Here is a 24,426-nt window from a genome sequence, read left to right as displayed (position 1 = left end):
AGCAGGACTATCCAAGTTGTTTGTGCTCATGGGAGTTGTGACCTTGAATGGTAAAAGTAATTATGTTCTCCCTTTGTTTTGATCACCAGGATATTCAGAACTACCTTTGTAATTTTTTTCTTCTGACATTGAAGTTCACTATTTTATTGTGTGCATTTTTTAGGCATGTCCAAAGTCTTTGTAGGATGTTTTATTTGGCTATTGGGCTAAAATTTCTTCTGCGGTTATATAAAGATCTTGGATTTTTAAATAGTTGTAAATTTTGTTATAAAAGATTTAAATAGATTGCTATGGAAGTGTATTAGGACTTCTGTGGTTCAGCTGTGTTTTACATATATAAAGTTTACGTAACTAAAAATATATGTGGGTAGCATTGCACAGGTGCTATATCATGAGATTATAAAGAAAGAGGTAGAGTTGATTTTAGAAAAGACTTGCAGTAAAATAATATTTTTCTAATGGTGAAATTGGTGGGAATATGCTTTGTGAGATGACCCCCAATTCTTTTGAAATCATGTCCCAAGTACAGCTACCTAATCATTGGGGGGGGGTCTTAGAGATCAAATTCAAATTGTGGTGTGTGTGTGTGTGTGTGTGTGTGTGTGTGTGTGTGTGTATGTGTGTGTACACATGTGCACTTGTTAACTGGAATGAAGTCAACGTGTATTAATAAAATAAAGTCTTTGTACAGTTCACTCTGCCAGATGTAAAAAACATAGTAACCACAAGCCCTGTCCAACTGGGGCTTATAAATGCACTGAGGAATTCAATACACTTTAGAACACATGCAAACCCAAACATATGTTGAGAGCAGACCATGGTTAAACAAAATTGATCAGGGGAATTTTTCTAGAAAAAAGCCTGGGATCAACAATGAAAGAATCTCTAGTCTTGGCCCAAACTACAGCTGCTTCCCCATTTTACTAGAAGGCCTACACTTTTTCCCTTTATTATAGTACTATTATAATTTCTAAGAGCTGTAGCTAGGCAATGAAAACTGTCATTTTTTTTTTTTATCTTGCTAGGATATTATAGTTTATCCATTTAATAATCACCTGCCTGTCTGTTGCCTTTTCCAACGAGATTTGAGGCACGTTATCTGTCACTTCTAATTTATTTGGTATTACTACCACACAGAAACAGTTCATTTTTCTCTGACCAAATAATATTTTATTTTTATAAGCTCTTTTCATTGGTCAGGAATCTTTGTAAGTAACAGAAGTTGATTCTAGCAAACTGAAACCAAAGACAAATTTATTAGAAGTATACAAGACTATTCAGAATCTCAGAAAGCAAAAGTTAGGTCTAAGGAATAATAGAGACCAAGGAAAATCCAGAGGTGTGAGTAGAAACTAAGGGACATCAATGAGGTGTTTACATATGAGCAAAAAATCACCTCCAATTTTTTAAAATATTTATGGCACTCTGTTCAAAATTCATATTCCCAGGTAAGAGATCTGAAGCAGCATGAGTCACAGGCCTACACTTTGGCCAGAAGAGGGCAGTACTTTAATAGGTGGTCCTACTGTACATGATGAGGAGAAATACTGTTTCAACTAAGTTGAGGTCTCATTAACAGAGAGGGGGAAAAAATGCTGTGCAGAGAAACCAATAGATGATGCTCCTGCCAGAGTCTTAAATTCTATCTTTTTTTTAGGCTCTTTGACGTGTGTAGCTCTTGGCCATATAAGAATGAAGTTAGTATATGTATTTGACATGCAAACCCAAATGTATTTAGTGCCAGTAATTTCAATCGACCCCCACCCCCTGCCGATATTTTATAATCAGTAAGTCTTTTACAAGAACCATTTTTCTTCCTAATTAAAGAATCCTGTTGAGAACAAGAATTCTGCACAGAAGAAAGTAACAATTAGGGATTTGATTCTATTAGAAATTTAAGACGTGGGCATATGTAGGCCATGCTTTCTCACCAATTGTATCACAAGTTATTTAATAAGAATCATACTTCTTAAAGTAGAGAAATGTCAGACTATTTTTAAATTGCATTAAGTTTTCTTGAGATTTACTAACTCTAAATATACAGAATGGATACAATTAGTCAATAAAACAAATATCACTCTTTAACTGTAAGAAAATAAAATAAATGTTCTTTCACACTCAAATATTCTATATATTTAAAACAAGGTATTTAAATAAATTAAGCTAAGTATCTCATGATGTTATTTATCAAAAACATCCTATTTTAAAAGTCAGTGGGCATACATCCTATTTATAAATGACTTTGTCCCATTAAGGTATGAGGATACATATATTATATATTTACAAATATATACATATGTTGTATATAATTGTAGGAAAGAACTGAATTTTTATTCAGTGAGCCTTTTAAGATCTACAGTTGAATACTGTTTTCAATATAAATTTAATTAAACTAAGATAGATAGAGATGTTCAGTTAAAAGCTTTAACTCTACCAAATGCATCACTTTGACTTAAATTTCTTTTTGATGTCATTGGTATTAGAATTTTTTAAAAGAGGAAGGAGAAGAAGTGTGACACAGAGATGAAAATTAGACTTCTATTTAAGGACATCGCCTCAGTAAGGGGTAATCACCACACTACAAGTTCTTAATGGCAAATAATCAGAAAGCAGTATTAAAATCAGAAACTTGTATGTAAGAGAATTGACATCAGAGTAAGATATGAGCTCTTTAAGGTAAAGTCAGAAACTTTCAAGAAAACAAACAAGGAATGGCTTTGTGTTGGAAAATATGAGTATTTAGATTTAATAGAAGCATTGAATACAGTTACTCTACATAAACAACAATAACAATAAAGGGCTGAAACCACTAATAAATATTTCTATGAAGGCCAATACTAATTTGAAATGGAATATTTCATTCAAACTAATAGAAGTAACAAGATACCATGAGTTTTATTGGATATTCATGCGCAGTGTTATTTTCAAATTACTTTATGACTGCTTACCGATTATCCTTCAAGGATGGTCTGCTCTTCTCCATTCAACTTGAACATAAAACACTTTGCATTGGCCCTAGTGGAACTGACAATTTATGGAGGATAGTCATCCTGGCAGTAGCTGGCTGCTGCATGTGAGGAAAATATGGCTCACTTGCTTGAAACCATTATCACAATTTCTCTACCCCAAGGTGATAAAATTACATCTAGAATAAATGCCAAGCTAATGCCAGACTGGGAACATGTGTTTTCTGCACATCAGCAAGCTAGCTCTAATCCTTTCACAGTTTTGCCATTGATGGGATAACATTAAGTTTGAGATGTAAACAAATGGAATCCAATATGCAGAAACTGTTCAAACATTTATAACAGATTTTTTTTTTTTAATGTAGTAATTGGGAAGTCACTTTTCATACATTTTGTAACTCTATCCCTGTCTTTCAGCTTTGATGAGATTTTTCCATTGTAGAAATTCTTTAAAATTGAGGAGTCAAACCAGATGACATTTGAAAGCACTTCTGGTTCTAAAAGTTTGAGCAGATATGTTGTGGAACTTGGTGCTTTTGTTTACTTAGTATGGAACTCAACACCTTACAGTGATCTATAAGGCTCTATATAATCTGTCACTACCTCTTTCCTTTCCAGCCTCAGCTCCTACCTCTCTATCCATCCTTAACCACTTCAGGAACATTTACCTTCTCACTCTCCCGTGAACATACCAAAGCTAGATCTGTCTTGATTTAAAGTCCCTCTTCTCTCAGATAATTGCATGGTGAGGACTCTTAATTTCCTTAGGTCTCTTCTCAGCCTTCACATGATCAGAGTTGCCTTCCTTGTTCAGCATATCTAAAAGAGCAATTCCTCTACCCATGTCATTTTCTGCCATCCTCCACCCACATAGCTATGTTACTACTAAAATATTAAATGTTTTGTCTTCACTTAGTAATGGATGATATTTGTTCTCTGTCTGTATTCTTCTATTGACCACTCATAGATGCTTCTGTCTCCCTTTTTTGGGAGTATTCCCCTCAGGCTGAAGAGGAACTGCCTCTCCACTGAGTTTATGTCCACCCCAAGACAAGAATGCAAATAGTCTAGTCCCCTTTCCTCAAGGTGCAGCCAACTGTGATGTAATTCCTACTTCAAATTTTCTCAGTGAGATCAATCTGAAGCCTGTCTCCAGTCAATACTGAATTATTGTTTAGTTCTTACCTCTCCTAACAAATTCTGCTTCATCCAATCCCCTCCTCTTGAGAGCACTTCCCCATTGCACTCCTTGCCCAAGAATTCACACCTAGGCTCTGCTTCTATGAACCTTGACCCAAGATACCACTCTAGAATGTAAGCTCCCTGAGGTTAGATGATGTGCCTCCTTTATTCGCTGCCATATTCTCAGCATCCAGGTCAGTCCCTGACATTTTTAGGTGCTTAAGTAATTTTAAATGACTGTCTTAGTTTTGAAGGACCTAATTATTTTCTGCAGAGCAACACTCTACGTTATTTGAGCACTCATTCTGCCTTGGGTGAAGGCAAGAAAAACAAATAAAAACAAGTCTATCCACTAGCTTTAGCCTCTTCACTTGCAAACATCTTAAAATTCAATTAAAAAGAAGTCCATTAACATAAATATTTACGGTTTTATTTACCAACATTGGATTTTCTGCAGTTCTATGATGATTTAGGCCAGAGGTTAGTGAACTATTTTATTACCTGTGGGCCAAATCCAGCCCTATTTTGTATTGTTTCCATGATAAGAAGGCTTTTTATATTTTCAAATCATTGAAAAAGATCAAAAGATTATGTCATGATACTTGGAAAGTGTATGAAATTTAAATTTCAGTGTCTATAAATTAAGTTGTATTGGAACACAACCATAATCATTTATTTATGTATTATTTATAGCTACTTTCATGCTACAAAGTCAGTTTCTTACTAGTCGCAACAGAGACTACATATATGGCTCACAAAGCCTAAAACTTTTCCATCTGGCCCACTGTGGGATAAGTTTGCTGATCCCAGACTTAGACTCCCATGTTCTCCCACTATCCCTTGAATTCTTAGAAGCATCACTCCAGATCATGAGATGTCTTTAGTCCAACAAGGCCTATGACATCATACCTTGACATGTCATCATTTTCTGACTTCTTCCATTTAGGACAAACTATTCTCCCCTTGTGAGATGTTCAATTTTTTTCTGGTTACCAGCTGCTACTTGCTTAGCTGGTAATCTTTATTAGTTATCCAAAGTATTCACAAATCTGAGTACATTTGCTATCTTACCCTATAAAGCATTCACAGCATAAGTCCTGCTAGTAGAAACAAGAAAAGCAAATAGAATACAAATAAAAAACATGCAAACATAACAAGACTCCTACTTGTGACAATTTTTTTCTAAGAAGTCTTTATTACTTAGCAGGTGCAAGTCCCACTGTCCTTCATTCCAGATGAAACTACTTTATCAGCATTCCTTCTAACTTGCATATGTTAGATAACAGCCCCTCCCCCCAACAAACAGTATACAGAAGAGAGAAAGCACGCATGTGTGTGTGTGTGTGTGTGTGTGTGTTGATGCTTTCCAACTAAGAGGTATTTTATTATCTAGTTGAAGAACAGGTGAAAAATACAATCTCACAATAACCATGGATTATACTCGATATTAAAAATTAATGTTTTAGCAGTTTTATAAACTACTTTATGATTTAATTATCTCAGTTAGTAGTTAGGCCATAGTTCTAATGGGTTGAAAAGGATGTTTATTTCCCGTGTAGGTGAATCAGCTTTATGTTTTTCTTTGTCGACATAACCTTAATTCAGAGTTTTGCTGGTTCAGCTCTTTGTTGGCATAGAGGATAAGGCAATAGAGGAGATAAAATCAGTAAAATTTAATTACATAGCTTTTATTCACATTCTAGAAGATACCTTATTTTGTGTAAGATATTTAGATTACATTTTAATATTTATGAAACTTGTACTTCTTGATTATGTGTAGATAAACTCAATAGTAAAAGTGAACAATTAGTCATTATCACTAATTAAGGCCAGACAATCAATACTAAAATCAAATGTTTTTGGAACTATATCAGTGTTAAATGTTATTATTTTATTTACTCGAGAAACCTATTAAAGATTTATTTTTAAAACTCTATTAAAAGAAATTTCTCTAGTTCTACCTGAAGTTTTTAATTGAAATGTAAGTTAAAAATTTAAAATTTGTACTTCCATAAAAATTTTAGAATTGTTTTTTCTCTCTGTGAAAAATAACATTGGAATTTTGATAGAATTTGCGTTGAATTTGTATACCACTATAGTCAGTAATAATATTATTAATTTTGATCCATGGACACAGAATATCTTCCTACTTAATTTTGTTTTCAGCTAGTCTATTGTTATTGTATAGAAATGCAACTGATTTTTGTATGTTGATTTTTTTATCCGACAATTTTACTAAATTCATTTGTCAGTTATAACAGTTTTTTGATGGAGCCTTTAGGGTTTTCTATGTATAAAAACATGTCATCATCAAACAGAGATGATTTTACTTCTTCCTTTCCAATTTGATGCCTTTTAATTCTTTTTCTTGACTAATTGCTCTGCTAGGATTCCCAGTACTATGTTGAATAGGAGTGGTGAGAGTGGATATCTTTATCTTGTTCTTGATCTTATAGGAAAAACTTTAAACTTTTCACCATTGAGTATGATAGCTGTGGGCTTGTCATATATCACCTTTATTATGTTGGGATATGTTCTATATTCCCCACTTTGCTGAGAGGTTTTACTGTGAAAGGATGTTGAATTTTGTCAAATACTCTTTTTGCATCTATCAACATGATTATGTGATTTTTATCCTTTATTCTATTAATATGGTGTATCACATTTATTGATTTGTGTAAATTGAGCCATCTTTGCATCCTAGGGATAAATCCCATTTTATCAATGTGTATGATCCTTTTAATATGCTGTAGAATTTGGTTTGCTAGAATTTTGTTGAGAATTTTTGTATCTATATCCATCAGGGATAGTGGCCCATAGTTTTCTTTTTTTTTTGTAATGTCCTTATTGGCTTTGGTATCAGGATAATTATGGCCTCATAAAATGAGTTTGGGCATGTTCCCTCCTCTTCAGTTTTCAGGAAGAGTTTGAGAATGATTGGCATTAATTCTTCTTTAGATATTTGGTAGGATTCACCAGTGAAGCCAGAGCCCAAATGGCCAAAATAATCTTGAGAAAGATAAGAAAATTGGAGACATTACACTTCCTGATTTCAAATGGTATTACAAAGCTATGGCAATCAAAACAGTATGGTATTGTTGTAAAAACAGACATAAAGACAAATGGAACAGAAATGAGAACCCTAAAATAAACTTATGTATATATGGTCAACTAATATTTAATAAGGCATCCAATAATAATCAATGAGGAAAGGATAGACTCTTTAATAAATATTGTTAATAAAACTACATTCCAATACAGAAAATGAAATTGTACCCTTATGACACTCAGAAAAATTAACTCAAATGGATTAATGACTTAAATGTGAAATCTGAAACTTTAAAACTTGTAGAAGAAAATATAGGGGAAAAACTCTTTGACATTGGCCTTAGCAATGTTTTTGTTGTTGTCCGTTTGTTTTTGGATATTGCACCAAAAAACAAGCAACAAAATCAAAAATAAATAAGCAAGACTACAGTAAATTGAAAAGTTTACACAGCAAATAAAACAATCAAGAAAATGAAAAGATAACCTACAGAAGAAAATATTTTTAAACTATCTGATAAAGCGTTAATGTCCAAAATATAAAAGGAAATCATAAACTCAACTGCAGAGAATAAACAATCTGATTTAAAAATGGACAAAGGACCTGAATAGACATTTTTCAAAATAAGAAATAACAAATGGCCAACAAGTACATGAATAGGTGCTCAACATCACTAAGCATCAGGGAAATGCAAGTCAAAACCAAAGTGATATATCACCTCATACCTGTTAGAATGATTATTATTAAAAAGACAAGTGATAACAGATGTTGTCAAGGATGTGGAGAAAAGAGAACCTTTGTGCACTATTGGTGGGAATATAATTTGATACAGCCATTATGGATAATTGCATGGATCTTCCTCAACAAAAATAAAATTACCATATGATCCACCAATCCCTTTTCTGGGTATACATCCAAAGAAGATGAAATCACTATCTGAAAGAGATGTCTGTATCTCATGTTTATTGTATTCACAATAGCCAAGACATGAAAAAAGCTAAGTGTTCACTGACAGATGAATAAAGAAAAAGTGGCATGCATATAATATAATATTATTTAGCCAAAAGAAGCAGGAAATCCTGACATTTGTGATAACATGGATGAACCCTGAGGGAAATATGCTAAGTGAAAGAAGTTAGACAAAGACAAATACTACATGATCTCACTTATATGTAGGATCTAAAAAAGATGTATTAATAGAAACAAGTAGACTGATGGTTACCAGGGGCTAGGGGCAAAGGGAAATAGGAAATGCTGGTTAAAGGGTGTACAAACTTTCGGGAATAAGATAAATAACTTCTGGGATTTTAATATATAGTATGGTAACTATAGGTACTAATACTATATTGTATATTTGAAATTTGCTAAAAGAGTATCTTAAGAGTTTTCACAAAAAATGGTAACTATGCGAGGTGATAGATGTGTTAGCTAATCTTATCGTGGTAATCATTTTACAGTATATATGTATATCAAATCATCATGTTGTATACCTTAAACTTACACAATGTTATTTGTTATTTATACTTCAATAAAGTTGAAAAAAATTAAAATCTATATATCAAATATATATCAAAGTCAGTCACATGTAATGAGCTATGACTCGATAATATGCTAAATTTTGTTTTAAATTATTTATTTCTAATTAATAAAATAGTACAAGGTAAAATGAGATCAAAGGTGTATGGGCCACTAACCTCTCTCTTCAATTCCTATGAATTATATATTTTTGTCAGTAATTGTTCATTTGTTTTTATATAATTTCAATTTTCTTGCCAATGTTTTTTATATCCAAATTGCAAAGCATTAATTATTACTTAAATTATAAATGTGCATTTTATTATTCATCCTAGCATTAAAGTTTGTGTTCATAAAGTCTTTCAGCCAATATTGTATTCTTCTTATTAATGTTATTGCGTTCACCTGAATGTTAATTTTTTTAAAAACTGAGAAAAATCACGCATTTGACCATCTCCTAATTCGCCCACACTCAGTAGCTTTTCTTCACCTGAGACTTGAATGTGAAATCATCTGAGAAAATGTAGTCTTATTTATTACCCCCTATTTAAAAAAAAAAAAAAGTCCTCTATGTAAAACTTATGGTAAAAGCATGAGTTTAAGAACATGTACCAGATTCAGCTATTAATATGTATTTATTAATAAGCAGTAGATTCAGCTATAATTAAGTTCTCTTAATATTAGTAAAAGGGAGGAATAGATACATCAAGAGAGTTTACAGTCTTATCAAGTGTATAGAAAGTATTCTCAGTACTTGAGCCCTATATAGAAATTGTGTTATATCTATGGTCTGCTGCATATACTATGAAATTATCTGCATATATTTCCAGGAGTTTTGTCCCATCTTGTAAGATTAAGGCCAAAGAATACTTTTATTTCTTCAACAATTCGACCTCCTATTTCCTGCCAAATTAATAACAAGAATAATGACAGAGAAATTTGTAAATAGACTTTTCTCTTCATTGCCATCTATCAATCATTTGTAGATATTTATAAAATCCTTCATTATTACCTCTAAAAAATGGTAAATGTTGGTATGTGCTCTTGGCAGTCCATGCCAAGAAATTATGTATGTTTCTTTGTTCATTGCTTTTCTTTTCATAAAATAATACCAACTTATATTTCTCTTGCTTCATTGTTAAAGTCAAAGGATCTTCCCTTATCCAAGTACAATATCTCTATGAACTCTAGCGTGTATCTTTTATGAATCCTATATTTGTAAAACATAATGTCATAGAATATTGTCTGAAGGATATTCAGACCTATTCCTTCAGATTCTATATTCTAATTATTTTTCTTGATTCAAACAATATAATTTCTTTCTCGTCTTCCCAGCCTCTAAATGTTAACGTACATCAAGGTTGGTCCTTTGTCTTCTCTCTGCATGGACTCAGAGTGAGTTCATCTAGTCTCATGGTATTAAATATAGTTCACAATGTGACAACTCCTAAATTTCATATCCAGCTAGTAACTCTTTCTCAAGGAGGACTCACTTCTGCAACTAGTTATTCATTAGCTCCCATTTGACACTGAACAGGATTCTGAAATATAACATATCTATAAATCAAACACCTGATTTTTACCCCCAGACACCTCCAAAATTGCTCATACAATTGCCTTCCACATCTTTAACAGATTCCATTTTTTAAGTTACCTAGGCCAAAAATTTGAAGTCATCCTATATTTAATTTAATTTTTCTCACACACACATCCAAACCAGCACATAATCTTCTTGGTTCTACTTTCAATACATAGATATGTATGCGTGTATATATGAAGGCGCACACACACACACACACACACACACACAGTTACATACATGTTTCCTATTTCATCTCTGTCCCCCTCTATGTCTTTGAGTCTTTGACCCATACCACTCTCCATTTTGTTTTCTTTTCTCCAATCTCACTGGCACTCTGGATGTTCCTCAGAACTCTTCCTGGAATGGTTTTCTCCCAGAGAGCTACATGGATCACTCCTTCACTTAATTTAAATCTTTACTCAAATGTCATCCTATTGTTGAGGTCTACCCCATCATCCTATAAAATGATTTCCCCACCTTTGACTTTTTCATCCACATCACTATTGCTGATAAATTATTTGTTACTCATCACTCTTATCTAGAATATAAGCTTCATAAGAGCAGGGATTTTGTTTTATTCTTTGCTATTTTTTCCAGTGGCTAGAACAGTAATGGACATATAGTAAGCACTCAATAAGTTTGATGCGTAAATGAATCAGGTTGAACTGAGAGCTAAATTAGACAGCAGAAAACTTTGTGACAATGACAAGGGAAATATGCTGTAGAAGAAATACACGGGCAAGCTCATGACACACAGCTAACACATTAGGATTTTCAGAAATTGCTAAGAGTAATTGAAATTGTGATGCTGTAGAATTGTGGAAGTTAGCCTTGATGAATCAAGGAAATGCTATCTCTGTGACTTTCACTATGACCGTCATAACTTTAGACTATGGAAGCTAGGGAAAAGTGTAAGTTATATGAAGCAGTAGAGCATGTACTGTAGAACTGTAGGTTTGGCATTGTATCTGGCTCTGCTACTCTTAGCTGTGTGACCTTGAGTAAGTATCTTAATATTCTGATGCATTAATTTTCTTGTCTGTCAAATATAAATACATATAGTACTAATGTCATAAATTTGCTATGAAGATTAGATGAATTAATACACAAAGTTTTTAGCATACAATCAGTCCTCAAAATAGCTCTGTTATTATTTATGAAATTTTATAATAAATTTATACCAAAATATTGAAGGGAACCATAGAAATACTAATCATAGCCATGTCACACACATATGGAATTTGACTTATTATTAAGTTCTATTACGCACAAAAAAAAGAGCAAGAAAATAAAAGAAGTTAATCCACAAATAGACTCCAGCCCTTGCTTAGAGAATAATGAGCTTATGGTAAAGGCAAACTACTCAGTGGGATTCTAGCTACACCATTGCTTCATCATTTTTCTTGGAGATGTGGTTGAAAATATCAAAGCATTTAAAGAAGTCTTAGGCACTGATGGGATAACAGCCTTATGATACAAGTTAAAAGCAACGAGCTCAATTTGAACTATAAAAACAGTGATGTCCCACTAAAAAATTCCTTTGTGTTATTGTGAGAACCAGAGGGATGGGGTTGAGTCATTCAGTAAGGCACCTGTTAAATCACGATGTTTCAACAAACTGCATCTAACTTCAGAATATGTTTGAGTGTGGGTTGTTCATTAGTCATGACTGAAAACACTATGTGGTACTGAAATGCAACCTAAAGACACATAATGTCTATAAAGTACTTAACTTATTACTAAACCCCTACTTTAAGTTTCTAAGTCTGCTTAGAAGTTTAGGCAGCCCTGCTGTTAATGAATGTCTTTATAAACCAAAATTAAAGTCAGTTGGGAAAGACACATTAGAAATTAAGGGGTTTTGCAATATTTGCCCTATAAAGAAATAATATTGTTTGCAAGGTTCTCTTTGTGATCTTTAATAGAAAATATTAAGCCCTTTGTATCAGACTATTATAATGGTACATTGATATAAGCCTCAACACATTCAAATTTGCAAAGCAATTTCTCTGATAGTATTTGTAGATTTTTGCTGAATATTAAAGATGAAAGTGGGACCAATATATGACATGTACCTCGTGTATATGTACGTGTGTGTGTAATTTTCATAGTCTTAGGGATAAAGTGGAACTTTTAAAACTTGATACTGAAAATAAAAATTCCGAATGAAAAACAGATTTGACTATAAAATAGCTAAAGATAAACATCCGAACAAGATAAAATACATATGAAAAATTGGAAAAAATATTTGCAACTGAGTTATTTGACTACATAAATTACATATTTTTTAATATAGGAATGGATCTTAGAAACCAAAGATAAAATTTCCAATAGAAAAAAATGCCAAAGGTAATTAACAGTTTTTTTCAGAAAGGAATGATATATCCTCCCCTATTGAACTGGCAAATATTCATAATTTCAATATTGCCAAGAGTATGGAGAAATAGTCACTTTTACAGTATTTTGAAATCGGTAAAACCTTTATGGAGAACAGTATGGCAATATGATTTAAAATTTTAAATGTGACTTTTTCACGTTAATGGAGGGTGGGGGGCTGCTGAGTGGAACGCAGGTAACCGCTGCTGGCACCGGGAAAGTCTCCCTCCTTCTCCCTTTCCTCTCCCCGCCAGTGTCCGACCTCGCCAACATATCTGTGGTTCTGCCCAATTGCTCGCAGATCAACTGGCCCCAGGAGGGTGGTCAACCAGTTTGGCAACAAATACATCTAGTAGGCAAAGCCTTGGAATGTACCCTCTCATCAATTATACTTCTGGTACAGAAGAACCCCTCTATGAGAAGAACAGCTTTGTTACAGCCAGAGTTCAGCGCATGAGGGAGAGATTTGATAAAATTGGAATGAAGAGGACTGTAGAAAGAGTTCTGATTGTACCTGAGCACCGGCTACCCCAGGTGCTACTGCTACAGCTGGGAACAACTTTCTTCAAATTACATGGTGGTGAATTTAACCCAGGAGAAGATGAAGTTAAAGGACTAAAATGCTTAATGACAGAGAATGGGTCATCAAGATGAAGTCCTGCAAGACTGGGTCACTGATGACGCATTGGTAACTGGTGGAGACCAAATTTTGAACCTCCTCAGTATCCTTATATGCCTGCTCATATTACAAAATCTAAGGAACATAAGAAATTATTTTTGGTTCAACTTCAAGAGAAAACCTTGTTTGCAGTTCTAAAAATTACAAGCTGGTAGCTGCACCGTTGTTTGAGTTGTATGACAATGCCCTTGGGAATAGATCCATCATTACTAGTCTCCCTCAGCTTTGAGCAGGTTCAATTTTATATACAACTGAATCCCTGTGCAGTGAAGTTAAAGCAGCCATCTCTGTGAGCACAGCTCTACACAGTGTAAACATGGTGGAAAAGTTTTTTTGGTTTTATCTCTTTCTCAATTCTTAAATTGCTCCTTGCTTTCTATTGTTTGAATAGAAAAGCTAATATGAAGAACTAGATAGTGGTATAAACAAAAGTGATAACGTATAATTTGTTTTTGTTTCTACTCATACGTTTTTATACAACATTAAAGAAAGTGGACTTCTAAAATTTTTTTTAATGTGGATATTTTTATTTAGCATTTTAACTTAAGAGATTATCTGGAGGAAATAATCAGACAGGCATTCAAATATCTAAGTACAAAGATGTGAATTAAAATACTATTTGGAATAGTAAAGAATGACACTAATCTAAGTATCCAACAATAGAGGATTTGATAATAAAGGTTAGTATATTCAATTGGTGGCACACCATGTAACCATTAAAAAGTATGCTGCAGAGATATGCTTATGAACTTTGAAAGTGAGAGTATATATCATCAGTTTGTTAATGGTAGTTTGTCAGTGGCAGTGGGCAAGCCAATAGGTTTCTGCTCCCATGGAATGTATGTTCCACAGAGGAAAGACCAACAATAAGCAACTAAGCACATAAAGATACATTCAAATTTGATAGTTAGCCTAAGGAAGAAATTTTGCATTATGGAAAATGATGAGCACTTAAAAGGAAACTTTGGAAAGATGCCTTTGAAGTAGCAATGTCCGAAACTGAGACCTAAATGGAAAGAAGGAGCTAGTTGTGAAGGACTGAGGAACAAAGATTTCTAGGAAAAGGGAACAGCAAGAACAAAGTTTCCCAAGCCAGGATATGTTTACAGGGCTGGAGCAAGAAGAATTTTTGTAATGAAGAGACCTGAGTAATGAGAAGGGTACAAGAGAAAGTCTGAGATGCTAATAGTGTAAGGGCCCTTGTGGGCCATGTGAGTTTAATAAATAAATAAAATATATTTTAATCTTAGTGTAATGTATGAATTAAGCAGGATTTAATTTCATAGTTACAAAAAATAATGAAACATTTTTATTAAAATTACCTTGCCTTGAAAGTAAAAATTAAATTAGAATCTTTAGTATTGACTTCCTAAAACAACACTGTCTGCCTTCCCTAACAGTTTAATTTAACAGGTAATCAGGTTCATTGAATCATGGTTAATTGTAAAGCTTTCAAAATTAGCAGAAATCTTCCATTAAGGGCTCAGTGATTATGTTTATTAGTATTTGTAGCCTGATTTGTTATTAGGTAAAGAATGCTATTACAGTGTAATCTCATGCATTTTAACAGCTCTGTTATTCCCAATCATTCAAAGAAGGCTGTAAACTGAGTCTCTTTTATTAAGAGATTCCCTAAACACAGTAGATAGTAACAATCCATTTTATTTTAAGACTCTTCACAGAAATTAGTGTTACTATGTAATTAGTTTAATGTTATCGAATGCCACTATTGATTCATGTTAACTCAGCTAAATAAATCAGTTGTAATTTTTATACAAGTAATAATTTCATCAAAATACTTTGGAACACCTTTTGTATGAGGTTTATTGACTTAGAAGAATTTCTAAATATATTTTTCTTTATTTTACAGCAAATCATGGCTAGGTCTTGAAATCTCTAGTTTAGTTTTGACACATAGATATTGACCATTTTAAGCCGTTTTCAATTTGATTTCTAGATTATATTGTCATCCTCTATACTTTATATTTCTTAAAATTAAAAAAATAAAGATAATCACAACAAATATATTGCTATACATTTCTGATGTTTATTTTTATTTTATCTTTAGTTTTAACATACATAAACTGCTATTGGAAATCAGTCAATTTAAAGGAAGGGTATTATACATGAATCAGAAAACTAAAGCATTTTTGTACATTAATTTTTTAGAGATGTGGAAATAACAAAGTAATACAATAAACAGTTTCATTAAAAAATAGAGACGGTCATGAAACTCTCCACTGGAGCAGTACAATACTATAGAAACTTTACAGATTTAATTAAAATTATAAAATATTGTTTCTCTAGATGAAACCACTCTTTAAAAAAATGCTCAATGCTTTCTTATATGTATAAGAAAATACTTCTGTGTTATATAATGTTAAACTTTTCTGGCTTTTATTTAAATCACATTTTTTGTAGAGAGGATTTTATGGGCTCAGTGTTGAATAATCTCTAATCTTCTGAATTGGTGCTGTCCGTTCCTGGAGAATAGTATTAACTTGTTTGTAAACCTTTTAGAACAGCACTGTCCAATAGATAGCTGAACATGTAGTTGAAAATTTTCTAGAAGTCACACTAAAAAACAGAAAAAGAAATAATAATGCATTCTATTTAAACCAATATATTGAAAATATTATCATTTTAATGTGTGTCAGTGCCCATGTTTCAAATGCTCAGTTGCCACCTGTGCTAGCAGCTTCAAATTGGAGCTTTGAAACATGTACTTTATCACTTAAAAGTGTCCCTGTAAACTATAGTTTCTGCAAAAGATAAACTACTTTTCAGTTAACGTGCATGATTAAGACAGTAGGAAAAAGTTAAACAATTGATTAGACCGTATTATGTTATGACAAGACAACCAACTGTATCACCTTATTTGGTTTGTGTTTTTGCATTTTTACCTTTCTGTGGGATGTCTTTTCTCTCGGTGGGCAAAGTCTTGCTCCAAGAACCTATTATATTCACTTAGACTGCTTTGCATTCCTTACAAATCAAATACTGTTTTGTTTTGTTTTGTTTTGTTTTGTTTTTCGTGACTATGACTTTGAACAGGTCATTCCTTCTATCTGGAATAAGCTTCTCTCTTTTTATGTGCAGCCAAACTCGACTTATGCTCAAGGTCTGGCGCAAATGGCACATCCTCTATAAATTCATCTCAGAATCTGCCAGGCAAAATTAGTTGACTTCTCAATGGTGGGGCTTCCATAGCATTGTGTTTATGTCTTTTCTATACCACTTGTTGAAGTGTATATAAATTTGGCACTTATATGATTTTCTTCCTTCCCTCTCCCTCCAATTGAACTATGGACAGAAACTCTGTGAGTAGGTACTATGTGTTACTCATTTTTGATAATCTATACCAGCTAGACGATAGACATAAGGTAGGTTCTTAGTAAATGTTTATATATAATATTAAAATAGCTACCTCAAAGTATTATGCACTTTGAATTTTTTTAGATAATCACAATTCTGAATGTTTCTTATAAGTTATTTGTGTCTATTTAAAATTCCCAAAGTATAGGGACATATATATGTAACTTGATTCTGCTACTTTTGTGGGATCTGTATTGTTCCTTATTTCATCTCATCTCATTGGAGCTCACTTTTTGGAGAGCTGTGGATATTCGAGATCACTGTCATCAAAGAGACTCATTTGTTGTCATTAAGTTTTATTAAGTGTTTTACAGTAATTTTGCACATTATGAAATCACTTTATATATTTTTTTCATGTTGCTTTGTGAATTTAAGTCTTAGATCCTCAAGATTATAACCTTACTTTAAGAGTAAAGGCTATATATTTTGTTGTGGTTGTTTTTATTTTTATTTTCTTTTATTTTTTAAATTTTTAATTACAGTTGACATTTAATATTATTTTATATTAGTTTTAGGAGTACAGCATAGTGGTTAGATATTTATATAACTTACAAAGTGATTCTCCCAAGAAGTCTAGTACCTACCTGGCACCATACATAGTTATTACAATATTATTGACTATATTCCCGATACTGTATTTTACATCTGTGACTATTTTGTAACTACCAATTTATTTATTTTTACTCTCCTCTCTCCATAATACCAAGCAGTGCTTTGGTCATAGAGTAGGTATTATGTTCAATAAAAACTTAATGAACCTATAATATTTCTGCATAAAAATTATGTCTAATATTGAAAGTTATGAAATAGCAATATAGTTAATTTTTTATATTGTATAATTTATAATAAACCCTACTTAGTTATTTAGGTGTATGTTGAATACCTATTTCATACTGGAGTATATTTATTCAATTCATTCATCATATTGAGTATTACAAATCCAGCAAATATATTAGATACTGAGCATGCATTAATAAACACAAGAGACAAGATCCTACCTTTGTGTACCATGTAATAAAAAATACAAGTTGGTCTAGTGTCCACTGATAGATGATCGGATAAAGAAGATGTGGTACATATATAAAATGAAATATTACTTGGCCATAAAATGGAATGAAATCTTACCACTTGTCACAACATGAATGGACCCAGAGAGTATAATGCTAAGTGAAATAGGTCAGACAGAGAAAGACAAATGCCATATCATTTCACTTAAATGTGGAATCTGAAAAAAAAAAATGAACAAACAAACAGAAACAGATTCATAGATACAGAGAACAATGTGATGGTTGGTTGCTAGATGGGTTGGGGGTTGCAGGAGACTGGTTGAAAAATTCGAAGGGATTAAGAAGTACAAATTGATAGTTACAAAATAGTCACAGGGATGTAAAGTACAGTATAGAGACTATAATATTGTAATAAATATATATGGTATCAGGTGGGTACTAGACCTATTGGGGGATCACTTTTTGTGTTATATAAAGGCCTAACTATTATGTTGTACAGCTGAAAATAATATAAGATTGAATGTCGACTGTAATTGACAAAAAAATTTTTTTAAAAGAAAGAATTATTGTGTGAAGAGTGGGAGAAAGAGCATTCCCGGAGTGGGGATGGCATATGTAAGACAGAGCATGATGCATGCTGGATTTAAAAGATGACCAGTGCAGCTAGAACCTGGTGAGCCAGTGAGAGTGGCAGGAAATAAAGGTGGAGGGGTAGGCAAGGCACAGGATGAAACTGAGATTTGTAGGCCATAATAAGAAATTTTGGTTTTACTTAAAAGAGTTTGAATAGTGAAGGGCATAATTCACCTTTAACATATGAAACTACAGAAGCAAGTGGAGGAGTGCTGGAGGGCAAATGGAGTAAGAGTAAGAGGCGCATCGTAAGAGTTTTTGTGATAGAAGATAGTGTCTTGAGCCAGAGTTGTAGCTGTGGTGATGAATAAAATATGACATATTTTGAATTGATTGGGCGAATACTTATTGAGGATTGAGGAAGGGTGAAGAATGACTAGTTTTTCTGGTTTATAACTTGTGGATGTTAGAACTTTTTGTTGTTAGATGGGAAGGCTGAGAAGCAATAGGGTTAGGGCTTCAAAATATAAATTTGGGGAAAGCACAAACATTCAGTCCATAACAACTGTCATTTAGAGTTTTTCATTTTAGCTTCTAGGATTTAATGAATTGCAATTATTAAAAACAACATTCGTAAACAAAAACGTTAAAATTTTCTTCTACAAAAGTAACAGAGGATTTGAGCAAATTAATTGTGAGAGTTCGAATAGAAAGCAGGCTTTAATATTAAAACTGTATAGTTAATTACATAACATTTCAACAAGATCAGCTTCCCTGGAGTGGTGCTATTTGAAGACAGATTGGAGTGGACTGGGTAATACAGTGGAGGAAACCAGTGGAGACAACGTTAAAAGTCTGTCAGTGGCAAGAGAGAAACAGAAAGTTTGGCTGTCAGTGGCAAGAGAGAGTAGTATCTGGGAAAGAAAATGGACCAATCAGAGATACATTTAGACTGAGACATGCTACAGCACATTTTTATATTGAATGGGGTGTCTGTGCAGAACTACATCAGCTTGCAAAATCTGGACTAGAGTGTGGCACTAGACGAGAGTAGCCATTTGTGGTGGGGGCGGGTCTCAGAAAGAAAAGCTACATCTGGGTGTTTGCCATTCACCCTATTTTTTTCTTATTTCTATAAAGCAACCAGCTGCTAGGAACAAATGATAGGCAATTCCTGCTTACATCCCACGTTTTCTCTCACGTTCACTAGTTACCAGTCTGCAGTTCTTACTCTTTCCTTACTTACTCAACTCTTAAATCTAAGCTTCTAGCTACTTTTTTTTCCCTCTTTTTACCGTCCCATATAATATACAGCTTACTCTTATGAGGTTAACTTAAATTTTTTAAAAAAGAGTTTAGTTCAGAGTTTATCAGAACAGTTATGTGACCAATGAGATGACGCATATGTAATTAGCCTTTATTTAGATTGTTTTAATGGAGAACCACATTATCATTTTTACAATATACTGAATGAGAGAATTGTAGACTATTAGGCAATGATTAATATTTACTTATTGAAGACTATTTTTCATAAACTGTTATAAGTACTTTATGTGAAATGTGCCATGTAAATTTCTCATAACCCATTTAGTCAGCTGTTATTTTTATCCTCATTTTATAGATGAAGAAGGAGGTTAAGTAATTCAATTAAGATCATGCATTTTGAAAGTCTTGGAGCCAGTATCTGAATCCAAATCGTCTGACACAGAGACTAAGTTCTAAGCCTTAACTTCCACTGGCTGAGACACCAAAAAATGGTATGGATGATGTCCTAATAGAGTTCCAGCATCATGTGATTCCATGTGATTCCTTTGAGATGGTACCCTTCTAACGCCTTCTAAATACTTATACCAGTTTCACCCAAGCCCTGAAAGAAGGGGACCACTCTCTAACTAACACATATAAGTAGTAGTAATAGCAGCAGGTACAGCAGCCTCACTTAAGAGATAACCTGCACTGAATGGTGACTAAATGCTAGGCACTGTGCCAACCACTTTACTTGTAACATTTCATTTACTCTTCCCATGATGATCCTCATCTCACAGATGAGAAAAGTGCAATTCACTGTGGCTAGGTCATTTGCCACCTAGTCCAAAATGCAGGAGGAGGCAACATTACTCCAGAGTCTAAGCTGTCAATCTGAAAATCTTGAACACTTTTGCTTGTACAAAATTCTTATGGAATTTAGCCACTTTTCCATAGTCCACCTCTGCCTTATCTTCCAAACCTTTTAATCCCAATTTGGGAGAAATTTGTAGGTGACATTTTATTGATTTCTAATGTATATAAAATATAGAAATCAGATACTTTGAGCATTCTCAGTGAAGTTTATTTCCACTCAAGATTTTTATTTTTACCCAATTTTTATATCGAACTAATCTGTTTAGATATCATGTTTGTTTTTTCTTCTTTGTTGTCTTTATTGGTAATTGTTTTCTGAATATTTCTGTGGCACTTTTTAGCCATTGCTTTACCTTTTATATCATTTTCAATACTGTACGCAGTCAAAATGTAAATTCAAACATGATGCACAATGCTAGAAGTGGAACTAGTAATCTTTTATATAGTGATATAAAATTATTTTAAAACATGTGTCCCAGAAACATATGCTTTGGAATGTGCCAAAGCAAAAACGAAAACAAGCAAACAAAAAAACAACCCTATGGGCAGAGAAGGAAGGTTTTTTCAGGTTTCATGTTTTATCCCTATAAGCTCACCATTTATTTTTTCACAAGCCATGGAAAATGTTGTTTGGCATTAGAATGTATCTTTAAAAAGCAGAAGAACAGGAATTTTAAATAATTTGAAAGCAATAGACATATGGTTGCTAGGACTTTGTCTTTGATTACAACTGTAATTTCTCAAAATATTTTTATATATCAAGTGTGATCTTTGTTGTTACTCTTACAGTTAGGTAGGTTTCTCTTTGCTTACCAAGTGAAGTAACTGTGATCTTCAGAGGCTAGGCTCACAGAGCCAAATCATTTTATGTAACAAGGCTAGAATTAGCATAGATAGCAGGGAAAGGACATCCAACTTTTTTGGGGGGGGAGGAGTGTATTTTGGACCTTACTTAGGGACTTCATTGGCCAATCCCTTGGGAAGTAAGAGGCATCTCCAAAGAGAGTGAAAAAGATACTACCCTCCCGAGATCTACAGCTGCTCCCAAAAATAATGAAAAGAAATATTCAGACAATTTCCCTGAGAGCTGCAATAGTAAGTAGGACCCTAGTTGCAAATGGAGTACAATCTACATTTCTGTCCAGCCATATTTTGGGGGCCCCCAACATGACTGGTTGCCAAGCCAGGTTCTAAGGACACAAAACGAGACAGACAAGAAGGCAATAGCTGTTCCTGGGAGAGAGAGGATCAACAACCAATGGGAAGTACCCGAAAGCAAATTCAGAAGTCACAACTCAAAGTTCTATTTTCTTACAAATGTTTTTTCCTGTCGATTTGAAGTTGGAAAGGAAGTAACAATATGAAATTTTACCTTCCTCTCTCAACCAGGCTCCATACATAGATCGAGATCCGGGGGGGATGACTTTGGTAAGAATTCTTACCCTTTGTGGTCTTCTGCCCGTTTTCCCAGGATCCAGTCAGCATGCTCTGGAGTGAGTGGTGTGTCCCAGTGGGTCTCTTCCCAGTAATGAGAAATTGTAGAAGAAGAAACATAATTTTTCCTCCACCCTTTGTAGTGAGTACTTGGCTGAGACCCCTTTTTCTTTAGAGCATCTCATAAATGAATAAGCTTATCTAGGTTAAAAGTTCTCAGCTGAAATTCAGGCTTATCTTTGGTAAAGTTAACCTATTTGTTCAGTTTTCAGACAAAATTTTATTCACCTGAGGCCTCACACCAGCCGCCCACATCCAGTTTAAGTCAAACTAGTCTGTCTCAGAGCCAGTTTGGTTTCTAAGTCAGACCTAGTCCAAACCTGGACCCGGTCAGGTTTTTAAGTCAGATCCAGTCTGACTCCAGCAGTTTCCGGACCCAGTCCTGCAAAAGAAAAGCTCTTGTAAAGTCTGGAAGCTCATAATGCAAATGCTACAAAGCTACAGGAGACTTAACCCACCACCTCCTAAGGCAGGGAGAACATAGCGAGCTCACGGGCTCAGCAGGCACCTACATCCAGTTGCTCGTTGCTCCTGGGGGTTGTCAGGGTCTCCTTTGGTTCTATTTTCTTACACCACAATGGGTAATAAATAAACCAAGGCATATTAAACATTTTTAGAGATTATTTGAGCAAAAATTGATTTAAATCAGAGAACATCCATTGTAGCAGATAGATAGGAGTTTCCAGGAGCTGTTCAAAATAAGACTTTTACAGAGAGAAGGAAGCCAAATGAAGAAAACACATCAAGCAAAAAACACATTGATTACTGAAAGGATAATTTAGGGGCTGGCAGGGGTCTATGAGACAGGTTACTGAACTAGTGCTGACCAGGGATTTGTGATTGAGTGGTTTAAGATTGCATTTCTGAGAGCATGGAAACTGTAAATTTTGTCTTGGTTTGGTAATGTGGAGCTTACCATTAATGGGCTTGGGCCCACTGCAGGTCTATTGTCCCGTTTTAAACAAGGGATGTCATCTTTTCTAATGTAATATAGAATATAACAATAAATCTTTAAAAAAGATGCAGAAAAAAAAGTATTTTTCTGACTCATACAGCTAAGAAAAGGCTAGGTAGGGTGAAAATAATAGGATTTTTAAGTTGGTACACCCTCCCACATACATGACCCTTTCACTACTTTTTAAGCACAGTGTGTTACCAGGTGTTATAGGACTAATTTCACAGCAAAGGGGATGCCTGTATGCCTAACGACATTATTAGTTCCCCATTTTCTTCTTTGGTGACTCCTTATCCACAGCCTATGTATAGTTTATGAAACATGCTCATATGTTGCCCAGCCTACAAAAACAAACCGCCTTTGCTAAAATTGTAGGTTTTTATTCCCAGACCCACTGAATCGGAAACCTTGGATGAGGTGTGAGATCTGCATTTTTATCAGCTTTCCGGGTTACTCTATGGGCACAGAAATTTGAGACTTAATCAAGAGGTACAGTTGGCAAGCCTGGTGAATGATTAGATGTGACAGAGAAAGGAATTATCCAAGGGTTTTTCAAAGTGTAATCTGGGTGATAAAGGGTTGTATTATTTTAACCGAGGTATAAGAGACAGTTAAAAAGAAAAGATGAGGACTTTAGTTGGCTACATTATTTTGAGATTTCTTAGTGACAATAAGCACTAGGACCCATTAGTGTATATTATTGCTGGTGGTTATAACTTTATGAAGGGACGAGGTAATACAAGGAAATCATAGAGTAGGAAGACAGACGGGCCAAGCATCGAGTCCTGAGGAATACCAGTTTTCAGGGAGTGCAGGCAGAGAGACATCCGTGAATAAATCTGAGAAGTGGTCAGGGGAGGAGGGGTAGAAGTAAGAGAAGGTCCAATATTTCATGGAAGACAGTTTCATGGATTAAAATTTCAAGGAGTAAAGATTCAACTACGTTATAGTAGTATTAACATCTAATAAGAATTTTATTTAGCAATATATTAAGATCATTGTGTCCTTGGCAAGATGAGATTCAACAGAATTTTGGAAGCAGAAACAGGTTTAGAATTGAATGATAAGTAAAGATATGGAGAGAGGGAAATGCATACGACTTTCTCTAGAAGTTGGACTGAAAAGAGGAGAAACGGTGATATGTGGAGGATGATGCAGGGCTAAGAAATGTATATTTAAAGACAATAATATTGTTTAATGTTATAAGACAGAGAAAAAGAATGGTGATAAAATCCATTGAAAGCAAACTTTTATGCTTATGGAATCATCTTAGATTCCAATAATTCGATTACACTTAACTAAGTTACACCAATGCTCATATTCAAGGAAGATGCTGACTTTTATTTTAGGATGTATTTCATGTTTTTAAGTTTACATGTTCTCAACCAGTGCTTATATTGCTACTATGAACAAAGTAATTTCACCCCTGCACAATTTTTCTAACCTAAAATGTTTATGATAGATGTTGAAAAATAACTTTAAATCAAGAAGAAAATATTTCTGCAAAAAAATCATGTTTACATAATCTTAAAATCATTAAAAAATTAAAGTAATG

At 33.8% G+C, this 24,426-nt stretch overlaps 1 protein-coding gene and 1 pseudogene across 4 annotated transcripts in view; both read left to right on the top strand.

Annotated features, from left to right (window-relative positions):
- PPFIA2 (PTPRF interacting protein alpha 2) overlaps nucleotides 1-24,426 on the top strand; it is a 423,368-nt gene that overhangs the window by 32,591 nt on the left and 366,351 nt on the right. The window lies entirely within an intron of this gene.
- LOC102889950 lies at nucleotides 12,831-13,601 on the top strand (annotated as a pseudogene).

This window comes from Pteropus alecto, unplaced genomic scaffold (assembly GCF_000325575.1).
Source record: "Pteropus alecto unplaced genomic scaffold, ASM32557v1 scaffold76, whole genome shotgun sequence".
In the NCBI taxonomy this organism is placed as follows: Eukaryota; Metazoa; Chordata; class Mammalia; order Chiroptera; family Pteropodidae; genus Pteropus; species Pteropus alecto.
Note: the sequence above shows the minus strand (reverse complement) of the source record. Positions and strands in the feature narration are given on the sequence as shown.